The sequence below is a fragment of the Carassius auratus genome, chromosome 22 (assembly GCF_003368295.1).
Source record: "Carassius auratus strain Wakin chromosome 22, ASM336829v1, whole genome shotgun sequence".
NCBI classification, from domain to species: Eukaryota; Metazoa; Chordata; class Actinopteri; order Cypriniformes; family Cyprinidae; genus Carassius; species Carassius auratus.
In genome coordinates, this window is record NC_039264.1 from 14,780,132 (window position 1) to 14,797,255 (window position 17,124).

A 17,124-nucleotide genomic window follows, 5' to 3' on the forward strand; every position below is an offset into this window, starting at 1 on the left:
TGTGTGTGTGTGTGTGTGTGTGTATGTGTATATATATATATATATATATATATATATATATATATATATATATATATATATATATATATATATATATATATATATATATATATATACATATATATAACACACACACACGTACATATATATAAAAAAGGGGTCCGATCTTAAGGTGGGAGCAAAGAAACTGCTTGCCTCTCACCGACAGAATGTGTGCGCGACTGGTGGGGGCAAAGGCGCCCCCGATTTGTCCCCAATGGAGACCCGAATGGCCTCAGTTCTCGGCCAAACCAGTGTGTGTGGCATTGTGTCTGAGAGGGAGGGAGACACAGATGTGCTGGATACAGGGGAACCAGTTAAATAACTTTATTGCTTGTGTGCTCAATTAAACTAAATAAATTACACAATTGGTTTAGTCCTTATTCTTGCAGAGTCTGAGGGAGCCCAGTGTGATGAAACTCCCAGCGCAGAGTCTGCAGGGGCTATGGAGTTTCCTGAGGTGCGTCCCGACCGTATGGCATGGCTGGAAGTGGCCGGGTGCTGATTGAGGCTGTTCTGCAGACACAGAGAGACGCCATTAATGCAATTACTGTAATTGCAGATGAGCTTAAGCAAATAAGGGTTGTGCTGGGTGACATTGCATCTACATTAAAAAAAAAAAAAAACTGAACCTTTGCACTGTTGTTCTTCACAAATGGCACATTACTTCCTGACCGAGCCTTGCTCCCGGATGATGTCCTTCTTGTTGGGGAGGGGGGTGTGGGTCAGGCTCTTCATGCTGGTGTTGTGTTTGGTCGGGAGGAACAGGGATACCATTCATCAGTGCAATGTTGTGTAAAATGGTGCACACCATGATGATCTGGGATACTTTTTTTGGTTGATATAAAATTCTACCACCCGAAGCATCAAGGCAACGCCATCTACACTTGAGGCCAACGGCTCTCTCAACTACTAAGTGCGCACGAGCGTGGGTGTCATTAAAGAGCACTTCTTCTGCGCTCTGAGGGTTTGAGAATGGGGTAAGTAGCCAGCACCTGAGTGGGTAACCGCTGTCACCTGTATAGTATAACATTATTTGTACAATAGGCTTTAACTGTTATGTAAAAACAATTATATGCATTTACTTGCCCAGAAGCCAGCCATCGCGAATGGCACCTGCCCTAAGTCGATTCCCTACACTGCTGTTTGGTAGAATAAAAGTCATGTGTAGAACCAGGCCATCGTGCCACAACATTCCTTAGAGTCAAGTTGGCGGCACATATAATTTGCACATTTATTGAATGCACATGTTTGCGATTCACAAATGAATTAATCTACATATTGAGCCCTTTAGTGCAATGTAAGTGGAGTCGATTGCGCAGATTACATATGGGAAACCGGACATTGCTACAAATTGCCTTTTGATATTGGCCTGTTCTAAAACAGTGTAAGGAAACTTTATGTATCGATTGGTCATTTGAATAATGCTCTTCAAAACTGCAGGCATTCATGAGCTTAGGGATGGCTGTGAAATTCCAGACCTATGACAAATTAATAGGAATGTTAAAAATCAAGGGTTTGCTTAAAAAAAAAAAAAAAAAAAAAAAAAGTACACTTCGTTACCGGTCACCAATTTCCCGCTGATATGTCCTGGTTGCCAAAAATCCTAAAACTGAAAATACTTGGGTTGGTACAGTTCCATGTTGTTGGTCTGTATAATGCTGGGCCAAGTTCAGCACACAGATCCAAGAGCATGGCTCTAGGAAGTCTAAAGCGGCTTATTAGTCACTCATCATCATGGGCTAGGAAATCCTCACAGTCCCTGAATACTCTTTCCCTCCGAAGTCTGCCATTGACATAGTCTTCCAGCAGTGCCAGCGCATCCAGTGTTAGGCCTACATCCATTTAAGAATGGAAGTGAAAAATTACATTTACGTACTTTCAGCATATAGTTCCTTTTATGTCTTTAAACCAAACATGCATGTATGTATGTTTAGGACCCATAATGGTGATTTAATATTATTTGTATTTTTTGTTGTAACCAGGACCTATGAGCAACTTGTAAATATTGAAATATGTCAAAGGGTTAATTCCCTTTATCCACAGTCAGTTCCTCAACTCACCATCAGTGTCGCCAAACTGCTTTGTCTTCAAAATGTGCGTACGCATGGGTCAGAGGTTGCATGTAGGTGTGCATACTTTAAATGTCAAGTTTTTCTTTATAAATCCCACGTTTTGCGCAGGAACTGGCGTACGCATGTTTTCAGCCCCGTTTTGTGCATACGCAAGCTTTATAAATGAGGCTCCAGGAAAACTAGATGAGCTCCAGATACAAATCCCAATAGGGCAGGACGATTATGGCCTATATTCAAAAACTTGATTAATTTTACCTCTATTACAATTAATGAATGATTATTTTGTTTCGGTTTTGTTTTTTTTGCCCTCATAGTTCACTGACAAGGTTTTTACTGTAAATATGACTGACTATTAAAGGTGGGATATTTTTGGGGGCGATATCTTGATATTTAAAATATATGGATTAATAGATATGGATTTTGACATCGTATATCGATATATTGTATATATTTAATTCTGATTCCACCACTTTGCTTGTTTGCCTTCTCTGTGTCCTCATTGGCATCGTCTGCAACCAGACCGGAGGCTACAGAAAAAAAAAAAAAAAAAGAAAAAAAAAAAAACACAGGACAACTGGCTCCATTATATGGAGATACCTTGGTTTTAAGGCGTCGGGCGAACAGCAGGCAGAGGTCTACTGTAAGGCCCTATGATTTCCGCAGTGAAGAAAACATGGACGGAATCCAGTTATAAAAACTGAATTTACAGTTTAACGTGTAATGTCACAGAATTTTTCATTTTTAATTATCAAAAGTAGGTCATTGCACTCATATCAAATCACGATATGGACTAATATCTGTAAATATTAAGCTGGAAAAGTCTATTTAAATATGAATCCTGCATGTTCTGCGTGTCTGTATTAATAAATAAACTAGATAGTAAATAAACTAGAAGTACGCTTCGTTTATTTACACACACGGAAGCGTGCGTGATAACTATGATTTCAGCTTCTGTTGTCTCTCTAAATGAGGACGTAAACACATGAAGAACATCTCCAGAACTGCACTGAGTCACTTCATGAACACCGTTTGATTTGAGTAAAACTAGCATGCATCACATCATAGACTGTAGTATCACATACACAGGACTGTAAAGGTACGGTAACCAATCAAAATAAAAGTCTGGTTTAGTTTAAAGACAAATATTTGCCAGAAATATATTACTATCGTTCAGCAGAATGTACATAGCCGCCTACTACTACTACTACTACTACTACTACTACTACTGAAAATAAATAAATAAATAAATATTATTAATAATAATAATAAAATTAAAAAAAAATTAAAAACACAACATTTCTTCCAGGTTATATTTTTTTTATAGTAAACCCACTTTGTTTACCAAAAAATAAAGTTTGCTTAATTCAATAATTAAAATAAATTAAATGAACATTGTATGCCTTCATTTGAACCAGAAAAATGTAAATACAAAAGAATTTCAGAGGGGAAAAAACATTTCATAAGGCTATTTTAAGAAAAACAATTAACAAATTAAGTTGTTTTTATGCATTTAAATAATTACTCGTGCTAAAACACAAAATTAGGTAACAAAACAGATGAAGAAAAATATAAAACATTTCATAGGGTCCTAAACATGTAATATATGGCATATTTGTTTTTGCAGTAGTTTTGGGGGGGGGGGGGGGGTTTTCCTGTAAAGATAGATATATCGTATATAGCTAAACATATCAAGATATATTTTTTGCTCCATATCTCCCAGTCCTAGTCTCTATATTATTGTGAAGCGGTGGGTTGTAAATAGCCTAGTTCATTCAAAAGTAGAAAAATGCTATAATATGTTTAGAGATTCTAAGCTATTTTAGTGATTAATCACAGGACAGTGCTGACAGCTAGTTTCTGCATTCCTCTGTCCACGCGATCTTCACAGCTACTGTTTATATGAGTGTTCATGCCACAATGCAGCTGCGCCAACATGGTACCTCAATATAATACACATCCAATCATCTAATGGCTTGAAATTCCATACCACAGAACAAATACAACTGACAAAGTTTAGTGAAGACAAGGCTCACCGCTCGCGCGCCATCACTATGTGTTGATCCGGCGTTCACCTCCATGTTTTGCTTTTATGCCACTGACTGGAAGGGGCTGAGTCATGTGGCTATACACGCAGTAGTATGCTTTTAAGGGGGAAGTATTAACAGGATTAAAAAAAACGAAATAACCAACATCAGAAAATTACATCGGTTAGAGGTTCTGAATTTTGTTTTTGATTACTTTGATTAATAGTCTAGCCCTAGATCACAAGTAAAGACCTGGTCTCAGATGACCACCGGGACAAGACCACAGGAAACAGATGATTCTTCTGCACAATCTGACTTTGCTTCAGCCTGGAATTTAACTACTGTTTCCTACCTAGCTTTACTACTCAAACCTGTACAATCAGTCAATAAAACAATATAATGACAGTCAGATGTGCAATAACTCTGGGTAACTGTCTGTTCACATGTTTGTTTACTGCTCAAGCCGATCTACAGCAGATGTATTGTTAACGGAGATGACGATTTTGCATTTATACCGTCTCGATTAATGCTTAATTTGCTAAGTAGTAATGATGCTTTTGCTTAAGTACAAAAATGTAACCCTGTGATTAATGCTATATGCAAAATGTATTGTGTAACTTCACTAACATTAAGAAAACTGCTTACTTGCACGAAATGTATGTAGTGATTGATTTAAAGTAGAAACACTTATAATAAATGGACAATATAGTAGTTAAGGTGTATTTCACAGATGGTTAAGAGGAAAAATATGAAGAAAAGTTCTAAAGCAATGCGAAGTAAACAACTGAAAGCCTCGGCAGAAGAGTTGGCAGCACTCCAGGTGATGACATCAGAAGAGCCAGCGTTCGACGTCTGGGTATAAAAGACTGAGAGAGAGACTCGACGGACGGATACTGAACAAGCACAGTATTACTCGACGCCTGATACCAGCTGATTATACCTTGATTTTGTAACTTTTCTATTGTACGTTGATATAACTTGTTAACTTTAATAAAACTTGTATTTTATTAATGTCAACTTATGGTCTGCAAGAGTAGTAATTTAAGAGCCGTAAGCAAGAACTGACCACAGGGAAGTCTACGGAGCAAGTTGTAAGTATTTTTGAAATGCTTATAGTTTTAGAGACTTATAGACTTTCCTTACCTACCTGAGAATAATAAAGAAACCGGTAAAAGGTGTATAGATAAAAGTAGACACCATAAAACATGGCACCCAACGCGCTTTGTCTGATTACTGGCCAGAATTAGACAATTGAGCGCTTGCCTAATAGAGTAAGCTGAGGTACCCCATAAATTACTACATAAAAGACGACTAAGCGGTGAGAAAGCCCAGAAAGGGCGGAAATAGAAGAAACACCCAGAAAGGGTGGACCAGTATTTGCAAATACAACCCAGAAAGGGTAAAAGCTTAATGTTATGAATATAGCCCAGAAAGGGCAAAAGGTTACTGTTAAATAGCCCAGAAAGGGCAAAAGGTTACTGTTCAATACAGCCCAGAAAGGGTTAAAATGTGCACATAAGAAATAAAGAGTGAAGATAACAATAACACGCCTATAACAAGGCGAAAGAAACCGCTAAGTAGAGTCGTATTAGAGGTTAAGCTATGGCAGCAAAAGCTAAAGAAAAAAAATCCAGCAATATTTTTTTTCAAGCATATACATTAGGTGATTCTTGTGTATTAGGATGGCAGAAACTAGCCTTACAGGCAGAGACATCCGTCCAGGTGACGGACCCAGGAGAAATACTACTTTGGCTTCCCACTAAGGAGGTGCTGCAGTTAGGAAACTTCACGGAAAGTGAAGTGGGGCTAGCAGTATTTCGATGGATGCAAGAACTAGAAAAATGAAAACTGTACAATACAATTGCAGTGCAAAACTCCAGAGGCAGAAAATATAATCAAAACTATGAGCAAAAAAGATGAAGGCAAAATAGAGATTTATGACATGTGCGGTAAAGCTTTAAAAAGAGAAAAAGGACACTTGCCAGACAGACATGGAAAGAGTTAAAAGATACCAAATTGGTACTAACAATTTCGAACAAGTGGAAGAAATCCGATTGACGATACCAATAATTGAAGATGAGGAACGAGATAGTGTTATTACCATTGCTCATTGAAAACACCCTTATACCAGAATAATACAAGCTACAAATAGGCAGAATAAGACTGCTTATTAGAGACAGTTTATTCGAAAGAGGCGTTGTAATACTAAATGGAAATAAATAACTGGCTCTGGAATAGCTGGGTCAATTTTCAATAAATTAGGTAAACGGGCATTACAGGAGATTGAAAGTATGAGAGCCCAGCTCGGACCGCAACACACAGCGACAGTGTGTATAACCTCTGGCCGTCCACAGCAGAATTATGTAGTACATACAGTAATGACTGATTGAAGAGACGAATTCTGTAGTGCAGGACGCTCCTGGTTAGAAGCCAGGATAATATCAACAGAAGTAATAAAAGAAACATTAAACAGACGAGAGAATCAAATACATTTGACTTTAATGGGAACAGGACAATTTAAAGACCCAGTTAATTCTGTATTAAAAGGCATACTATCGGGAATTACAGATGTCACAGGAAGGTCAATTGATCATAAATGTATTAATGACTAACATAAATCAAAATGAACTGGAAAAAATTATTGAGAAAAGTGAGGACAACAACCAGCCAGGATCCTCTCAGCCGTCGGGAATGTTCCTGCAGGGGACAGAAAAAAACAACAACAGCGTGAGGCAGAGTCTGAAGAAACAGAAACAGAAAATTTACAAAGAATCTGGACTGCGGAATAAAAGAAGAGGCCAGATGGAATAACAAAGAGTGACAAACCAAATAGAGAATGATTGGCCAGAAGTTCAGGTAAAAGGGATTTTATTCAAAAATCCTACCAGTGAGAAACAAGGTAGAACATTAACACGACATTGGGACCAGAAGATTGTTAATGATAGAAATTTGACTTACGGACAGATGAGATCAGCAAGCCACTCCCCATCTGCCCAGAGAGTCGCTCGGACAGAAGGATGGTCTAACGGGAAAACTTGTGAAACCTGTGAAACAGGACGGGACATATAGATTTCTTACAAACTTTAAGACTTTGAATCGTTTAACAAGACCGGATAAAATGCTATTTAATTAACATGCGAGATACAGTTGGAAAAATATGAGATGGACTGTTTTATTCGAAAATTTATTTGGCCAATGGATTCTACTCGATTCCTCGAAGTCAGGAAAAGAATGCTTTTACAGTAAACAACAAACATTATGTTTACCGACGTTTGTTGATGGGTTATTAAGACTCGCCTATAACTTTTCAGTTGGTAAGGTGTGATAATTCTGAAAGATTTAGACGTTGATCTTTATATATACACAACATCTTAATCGTGTCAAATGGAGAACGAGAACACGTAAACATTGGAACAGAATTGTTGAAACGACTTGGAGGCAGGCTTGAAAATAAATATAAAAAAGGCAATTAATGGCTGATAGTTGAATATTTGGGATTTTAGCAGGTAACAGAGGGGTAACAGTCCATGAAAGTCAGAGTAAATCAACTTGAGACCCCAAAAACAGTTAGAGCCAGCAAACAATGGGGTTACTGGGTTATGTTAGAGACTTGGTCTCATAAATAAGTTTAGACATCTGGCTAAAGCGAGGGATTATCAAAGGTGGACACTTGAAATAGGACCGAAAAAGCTAAACAAGCGTTGATAGAAATTAAAGCAGCTATGTTAAACTCAGGACAGCTGGAAGAAAGAAATGATGAGAAAAATGTAGAAGCTGACTTGGAAACAGACGAAACGGGTTACCAATTTATAGTACGAAATGGAAAAAAGTAACATACCTGTTAGAATTATGACTGGAAGCTGGGAGATCCCAGATCTTAAATTTACTGGTGTGGAGAAGCAGCTGGCAGCACTTAGCAAACGATATTTGAGCTGAAATGCCTGGCGCGGGGCCAGAAAATATTTAACACAAAACAGCAGTATTAGCTCATCTCTTCAAAAACAATGTGAAGGATGCCGTGCGCTTAATAACCGATGGCAGAGATGGGAAAGTATGCTTCTAGATCTAGATTTGAAAATCATACAAAAAGAACTTAAATGCCAGAAAAAGAAATTAGAGCTTTATAAAAATACAGTTGTTTTCACAGATGGCTCAAAAACTGCAGCAGACGAGGAAGCTCACTGGGCTTGCATTCTGAAACCGAGCAACAAGGTCATAGCTTCAAAAGAGGGAGTAGCGCAAGGCACAGGACCGTACTCAGAGCTCATGGCAGTGTTCCAGACTTTGAAAACACTGAAAAACCTGGATATTTACAGGCCATAATAGTGACGGATTGCAGTTGCAACAGGAATTAATGACAATTTGCAAATCTGTCAATGGGAACGGTTACACCAAGTCAAAAGGTAAGCAAATTGAACACGCAACATTATGGCAAGAGATACAAAAAAATAAGTGATTTTGACGTTACAGTGATACATCAGCCAGGATATTCCTAGGCAGACAAAGGAAATAATGAAGTTGATAAATTAGCGTGTATGAGACGAATAGTAGTGATTAAAGGCCAGTTTCCTACTGTATTATAGTGATTCAATTCTTTGCAGGGCCATGTGAGCTAAAAACATTGGAAGAATGTAGCCAATGAGAGGAAATAATTAAAATTATACAGTGGGGAAAGTTACGTTAGTGAAATGTAGAATAAGGTCAAGCCCATTTAACATTACACAAATAAAGAAAATTTAGATTTGGCACTGCCTGCAGCATATACTCTATATTGGACCTAGAGAGACATTTAGGGTGTTACACGAGCAACACTGAGGACAGTGTTATGCCAAATAAAGAAACTCAGATTATTCCAACTCCGCTCGTTCTGATAGATAGAAAAAAGTAACTGTGAAAAATATTATAAAATGACAATAAATATATAATGTATGAAACAACGAAAAATTATGGGATCCATTTGCATGGATAAATTGATTTAATAGATTGACAGGTTAATATTAATATATTATTATACATTAATATAGGTTAGGTGAAACAATTGAAGGAATTAATGCTCTCCAAAATATTAGTTCCTGTATCACCAAATAAATCAAAATAATACAAATGAATTGTATTATCATTTGATCCCCTTCAGTTCCAATTTCAGTAAGCACATTTTCCCACAAGAGTTCTCAATCCTTTTGAATATACACTAAAGCTCAAATTCTCATGATGGAAGGAGTATAAAAGATAAAAATAAAAATATTAAACATAAAAATACCTGCATAAGCGCTTAGTATTCTTTTCCTGTAGTTAGGATGAGATTAAGTAAATGATAGCAGAATAATTTGGGCTATTCCTAAGGATATCCCAGAATACCATAATGTTCTGACTATATCAACACCTAATCATAAAATGTAAGTTAATATTAGTAGCATTCTAGATGTCAAAAAGGTTTTGACCATTGACAGAAACTTATGGACCGTTTATTACTTTACAGGAAAACTGTTTATTTACCCAGGATGGGCTTATTTAAATATGCCTTTAGATAGTAATGTTAGAAGATTGGATATTAAATCAAGAAATTAATAGGATGTTGGCTTAAGGAGTCACGTCGTTTAAGCCCATATCAATGGATAAGAGAGAGAATTATGCTGAAGAAGATAAAGGGAAATGTATGACTCTGTGCCCACTGTATTGGACCGTAGCTAGACTACGATATACTAACTCATATGCAGGATACAGACAATGGATAATTGACACTGTAATTTTAATATTAGGAGCTTTTCATTGGGATTTTGATTTTGTGAGAACTAACAGGCCTTGGAGGACTGATAAGAAGTTTATTAAAAATCTGCTATTCTACAGTCGTTAATATTATCATGAAGGTGGTTGGGCTTAGTAGGAGTACAGATAAAGAGAACAAACAAGTGCTCATTGAAAGAGGGATTCATGGAAAGACCTTGACCGAACATAGCACTCCTTAGGTGCATAAGGTCTGAGACTTTACTTCTGAAATACATGGCAGTTCAACAGAGTGCCACGAAGGCTGAACAGTTGAGTGATATACAATGGATAATTTTAAGAATGATTCTACCAGCATTGCTGTTTTGTTAGGAAACAGTGACATCCTTTTGGAAATTCTGGTAAACGATGGTCTTTTTATTACGGTGAATGATATTATAAAATGATAATATAAATTAAAATGAAAAGGGGGGTTACATATGTTTTTAAGTTTTTATTTTCTATTTTTATTATTTTTGAACTTCATTTAAGTGGGTTATTGGCTCTGAAAATGTATGCATGATTTATTATGGAAACCTAATATGATAGGTAACTGAGTAAATTAAGAACAAATACAAAAAATGACCACAATAAAAAAAAAAAAAAAAACATTCTTTTAATGCTCATATAGGAATTAAGGAGATCCCCAGGTGGAGAATTATTGACAAGAAAATGTAATTGCTGGATTGTTATTGGACAAGATAATTGTATGTAACTTTGCAATGGGGGATTTATGCCAGGAATGTTTTTTCAAGAATACATTCATTATGTGGATTGAGGACTATGATGAGGCAGAATATAATGTTGAATCTTATGAATTGATGACTGGAGTGCATGTACACATTTAGAGAAAAAAAAAAAAAAGAATCTTTTTAAACGTAAAGACTGGTACAGATTGGAGATCAGGGCATTAGATTCCTGTGCACTGCTTCCATAATAAATTTACAGCTGAAGTTGTAAAAGTGGTCAAACTTGATGAACTGCTTTTTATTATAGGCAGAGAAGTTTGTGGGATTCCTGGAGGAGGAGGATTTAACTCTGATGCATGTACAGTGCTCTCTCCACCTTCAATACCATGACTTAGGTTCCCTTGAGCAAGGCATTAAACTCCAGTTGCTCCCCAGGCGCCGCAGCATAAATTGCTGCCCACTGCTCCGGGTGTGTGTTCACAGTGTATGTGTGTGTTCACTGCTGTGTGTGCACTTCGGATGGGTTAAATGCAGAGCACAAATTTTGAGTATGGGTCACCATACTTGGCTAAATGTCACGTCACTTTCATATAGTAGTTAAGGTGTATTTCACAGGTGGTTAAGAGGAAGAATAAGAAGAAAAGGACTAAAGCAATGTGAAGTAAACAACTGAAAGCCTCGGCAGAGGAGTTGGCAGCACTCCAGGTGATGACATCAGAAGAGCCAGCGTTCGACGTCTGGGTATAAAAGACAGAGAGACAGAACAAGTTTAAAAAAAAAAAAAAAAAAAAAAAAGACACACTTGCTTGTGTAAATACGAAGACAATTATAAACTTTTTTCATTATTCTGTGGATCACATGCATACCAAACCATGGGGCTTGGTCCAGACGGTTCATGGAACAACTACGATCAGTTTAACAACTAGAAAATCGCCTTTAAAGTTTTACAAATTAAGTCCTTAGTAATGCATGTTACTAAGCTAAATTTTAGTTGATATTTATGGTAGGAAATTTACAAAGTGTATTCATGTAACATGATAGTGCTTAAAATAATTATGAATTTTGGCTTTAAATAAAAATTAAAAAAAAATCCGACCCATACAATGTTTTATTGGCTTGTTACAAATTTCCCTGTGCTAAATATGACGGTTTTTGTCCTCCAGGGTCACAAATGACCAAATTACACATACACCTTAAATATTTTGAGGAATGCAATTCAACTAAATGCAAAATGTTAAGAAAAGTCGTTACTCACATCTGTTGGCTCAGTCAAATCTGTGAAAGAGTCCACAAGATCCAAAGGCTCTTTGGCGATCAGACTTGTGCTGCATTCAAACGGTCGTCCTCTTCCCCGTCCAGCTTCAGACGAGATCTCTTAATTGCCCTTTTTTTTTTTATGTTGATGACAGCAGTGGTTTTGAGAAGCAAACACCAATATCAGGGTATGACATAGCTGTTTTTGTGCCTATTAGGGATCCAACAATACAGTTAGTCCAGGATTCAATTACAGTATTGTTCAAAATAATAGCAGTACAATGTGACTAACCAGAATAATCAAGGTTTTTAGTATATTTTTTATTGCTACGTGGCAAACAAGTTACCAGTAGGTTCAGTAGATTGTCAGAAAACAAACAAGACCCAGCATTCATGATATGCACACTCTTAAGGCTGTGCAATTGGGCAATTAGTTGAAAGGGGTGTGTTCAAAAAAATAGCAGTGTCTACCTTTGACTGTACAAACTCAAAACTATTTTGTACAAACATTTTCTGGGATTTAGCAATCCTGTGAATCACTAAACTAATATTTAGTTGTATGACCACAGTTTTTTAAAACTGCTTGACATCTGTGTGGCATGGAGTCAACCAACTTGTGGCACCTCTCAGCTGTTATTCCACTCCATGATTCTTTAACAACATTCCACAATTCATTCACATTTCTTGGTTTTGCTTCAGAAACAGCATTTTTGATATCACCCCACAAGTTCTCAATTGGATTAAGGTCTGGAGATTGGGCTGGCCACTCCATAACATTAATTTTGTTGGTTTGGAACCAAGACTTTGCCCGTTTACTAGTGTGTTTTGGGTCATTGTCTTGTTGAAACAACCATTTCAAGGGCATGTCCTCTTCAGCATAGGGCAACATGACCTCTTCAAGTATTTTAACATATGCAAACTGATCCATGATCCCTGGTATGTGATAAATAGGCCCAACACCATAGTAGGAGAAACATGCCCATATCATGATGCTTGCACCTCCATGCTTCACTGTCTTCACTGTGTACTGTGGCTTGAATTCAGAGTTTGGGGGTCGTCTCACAAACTGCCTGTGGCCCTTGGACCCAAAAAGAACAATTTTACTCTCATCAGTCCACAAAATGTTCCTCCATTTCTCTTTAGGCCAGTTGATGTGTTCTTTGGCAAATTGTAACCTCTTCTGCACATGCCTTTTTTTAACAGAGGGACTTTGCGGGGGATTCTTGAAAATAGATTAGCTTCACACAGACGTCTTCTAACTGTCACAGTACTTACAGGTAACTCCAGACTGTCTTTGATCATCCTGGAGGTGATCATTGGCTGAGCCTTTGCCATTCTGGTTATTCTTCTATCCATTTTGATGGTTGTCTTCAGTTTTCTTCCACGTCTCTCTGGTTTTGCTCTCCATTTTAAGGCATTGGAGATCATTTTAGCTGAACAGCCTATCATTTTTTGCACCTCTTTATAGGTTTTCCCCTCTCTAATCAACTTTTTAATCAAAGTACGCTGTTCTTCTGAACAATGTCTCGAACGACCCATTTTCCTCAGCTTTCAAATGCATGTTCAACAAGTGTTGGCTTCATCCTTAAATAGGGGGCACCTGATTCACACCTGTTTCTTCACAAAATTGATGACCTCCGTGATTGAATGCCACACTGCTATTTTTTTGAACACACCCCTTTCAACTAATTCAACTAATTGCCCAATTGCACAGCCTTAAGAGCGTGCATATCATGAATGCTGGGTCTCATTTGTTTTCTGAGAATCTACTGAACCTACTGGTAACTTGTTTGCCACGTAGCAATAAAAAAAAATACGAAAAACCTTGATTATTCTGGTTAGTCACATTGTACTGCTATTATTTTGAACAATACTGTACAAACCGGTTTTTGGTTCAGTTCTGATGGTTTGGCACATCAGTTTTTTGTTTTTTTTTTTGCTGTAAGCTTTGCTGTAAGCTTTAAGACTGTTAAAAGTGTGGTTATTATTAAGTTATTATCATAAGCACCAAAAAGTTTTCGTGCCACTATATTGTAAGTGTTCCAAAGCGGTTCCATAGTTCAGTGTGAGGTACAGATGAATATTTAAGACATTAAATTCAGTTCACAAACTCTTTTGTATATTTTTCATGTTTTTTTTTTGTTTGTTTGTTTTCATTACAATAAAGATGTAGTAGATTGTGTTTAACAAAGTAAAGACCAGGTCAACACTGAAAAGTATATAAATTCTACATTGACTTAAACTGTGCTGGCATTGGATTGTATAGTTAAAGGCAGATACTTAATTTTTAGTATCGGACTGGTTCTTTTAATAAAAAAGAAAAAGGTATCGTTGCATCCCAAAAAAAAAATATATAGCAATTACAACTTAATATTACAGAAACAGAATAATGAATTCCCACTATGTAGGGTCTAGATCAGCCAACCTCTGCTTTTGTAGTGAGGACATGGAGCAGGGATAGGCAACTCCAATCCTGGAGGGCCACTATCCTGCATAGTTTAGCTTCAGCCTGCCGTAGAGTTTTTATTGACAGCTGGGTGGCAACTGTGCAGAGTTGTGTTGTGTCAGTCTGACAGGCCACATGATGCACCTTGGCCCATTCTTTAGACGAGCTTGACTAAACAAGATTAAATATAATGAAATGGAGTAAATAAGTGAACTGGTAAAATAAGTCACCCTGTCATTATACATTTAAAGACATCAGTGGGAGGGCTAATCATCTTGAATCACAGGCTCTAAAATATTTGGAAGATATTTCATTAAGGTCACTATTCTTATTCAGCAGTTATAACAGCTCAGAAAATATTAATATACATTTGTAAAGCACTAGTCATTACCAAACACCTTTATAAGCCCTCTAGAAAGGCAACCTTAATGTAGTGTTATGTTATCTTTACAGAAAAGAGACCGTTTATAACACAATCACCTTAATGTATTGTTCGTTATAAAAGTGGGGTTATGCATTATATTGAGAATGTTATAAATGGAAAATGACAACAATGTTCTGAGACCGTTAAAGGATAACTTCACTTCCTGAATAAATATTTTCTGGGTCGGAGCTGGGTTGAAGACCTATGTGCTAGTTGACAAGTTTCACGAATACGGCAAAAGGATAAAAGATTAGTTCACTACCAGAATGAATATTTCCTGATAGTGCATCACCCCCATGTCGTCCAAGATGTTCATGTCTTTCTTCAGTTGCAAATAAAAGTATTTTGAGGAAAACAGGATTTTATTTTTGATACTCTGGACTTCAAAAGGTGGCCAATGATTTGAAATGGTCAGTGAATGACCTTTCCAACATCACCTAATAAAGATGTGCATCGCAGAGCTAATGTTAGCTGAACATTTGTGGTTAGTGTATAATTTTTTTCCAGAATATAACCAAGTGTTTCACTAGATAAGACTCTTATTCCTCAGTTAGGATTGTGTAGAGCTCCTTGAAGCTGCATTGAAACTGCATTTTGACTTTCAAATCGTTGGCCACCTTTGAAATCCACTGTATGGAGAAAAGTCCTGGAATGTTTCTCAACTTAATTTCTTTTTGACTGAAGACAGACAAACATATTGGATGTCATGAGGGTTATGCACTATCAGGAAATATTCATTCTGGTAGTGAACTAATCTTTTATCCTTTTGCCGTATTCATGAAACTTGTCAACTAGCACATAGGTCTTCAACCCAGCTCCTGGGGACCCACTCTCCTGCAGAGATCAGCTCCAACCCTAATCAAACACACCTGAACCAGATAATCAAGGTCTTCAGGATCACTTGTAAAGTCACAGGCCATGTGTGCTGAAGCAGGTTGGAAGTAAACTTTGCAGGACAGTGGGTCCCCAGGAGCAGGGTTGAAGACCTATGAACTAGCACATTAGGAAAAGCGATTCACACATTAAAAAAAAAAAAAAAAAAAAATACAAATAAATACTCACTTCTGCTGAAGGTGAAGCTGGATAACACACAGTTGGTTTCCATCCCTCAGGATCAATTTTGTAGCAAATCCTGCTTTGTACTGACCCTCGTTTACAAAGCAGTCTTGTGTAAAATGATGAGCACACAAACACATTTAGGTAGATCAGGGGCACCCTGATGTGTTTGTGTGCCCCTTCAAAAACAAAAAGGTAATCCACTGCGTCTTCAGCGGCTCAGATGTCGGGACTAAGTGACGGCAGCCATGTTCATCCTTAAAGCCAACAACAGAGCATCTCAACAGCCTGGGAGCCATTCTCCAGACTGTTTGCAGCTCACTCAGGACGAGTCTGCAATTAAAAAAAAAAAAAAAAACACACACCATTGTCAATCAACAGTCATGGGAGGATCCTAGGCAACATGACATCACAGTAGGACTGTGCAGCAAAAAAAAAAAAAAAACCCGAATACGATTTTCATGTACATCTCATCAGTAAAGACGCTCCTGTAATTAGAAGTATATCTCCAGCACGTGTGTTCAGATCAGGGTTGCCAGCTTTTCACAACAAATCCTGCCCAGTTGCTTCCCAAAACTAGCCCACTTCCAGAAGGTTCCCTGATAAAACATTGCTTCCTGGGGTTAAAATACGTTTTTTTTTAGCAGGGTTGCCTTGGTAAAATTCACGTTTTAGGGGTAACTATCACGTTATTTGAATTGGGGTCGCTGTGACCCGCGGACATGAAAAACAACCACCACAGACTTGGCAACACTGGTTGGCATTTACTACACCGAGCCGTAATTCATTGACAATCTACACAAAATCGATGTTAAAAAAAAAAAAAAAAAAAAAAAAAACGCAGGCGATTCTGAAAGCGATTTTGTGTTAGTTGTCGGTAGACTACGGCGGCTCTGTGTAGTAACTGCCACTCCATTTGAACCAGTGTTGCCAAGTCTGCGGTTGTTTTTCATGTCCGCGGTTTGAAGCAATCCCAATAACGTGATATTTAGCCCCTAAAATGCTAATTTTAACAGGGAAACCCTTTCCAAAAAAAATTATTTGAACACCGGGAAGCAATTTTTAGGGGGGGGAACCTCCCTGAAATGCGATTGGGCTAGTTTTGGACTCGTTTTCAGAAGCAACTTGGCAGGATTTGTTGTTAAAATCTGGCAACCCTGATCTGAACGCAAAAGCTGGAGATATACTTCTAATTACAGGAGCGTCTTTACTGATGAGAGGTGCATGAAAAATCGCATTCGATTTTTTGCACAGCCCTACATCACAGAGCCAAGAATCAGAGAACAATTATTTTTATTTGTGTGCAACACGAAAGTAGCACAGGTATATTTATAGCTGTGGTGTAATTAAGAAA

The 17,124-nt window shown here is 37.5% G+C and overlaps 1 long non-coding RNA gene across 1 annotated transcript; it reads right to left on the reverse strand.

The window, feature by feature from the left end:
- Positions 1-6,547: 6,547 nt before the first annotated feature.
- LOC113039807 (uncharacterized) lies at positions 6,548-16,290 on the reverse strand. The gene is made up of 5 exons (XR_003275080.1): positions 15,777-16,290; positions 14,270-14,461; positions 7,977-8,079; positions 7,097-7,182; positions 6,548-6,835 (listed from the first exon to the last, which is right to left on the reverse strand). It is a non-coding gene; the product is annotated as an uncharacterized LOC113039807 (long non-coding RNA).
- Between the last annotated feature and the right edge of the window lie 834 nt (positions 16,291-17,124).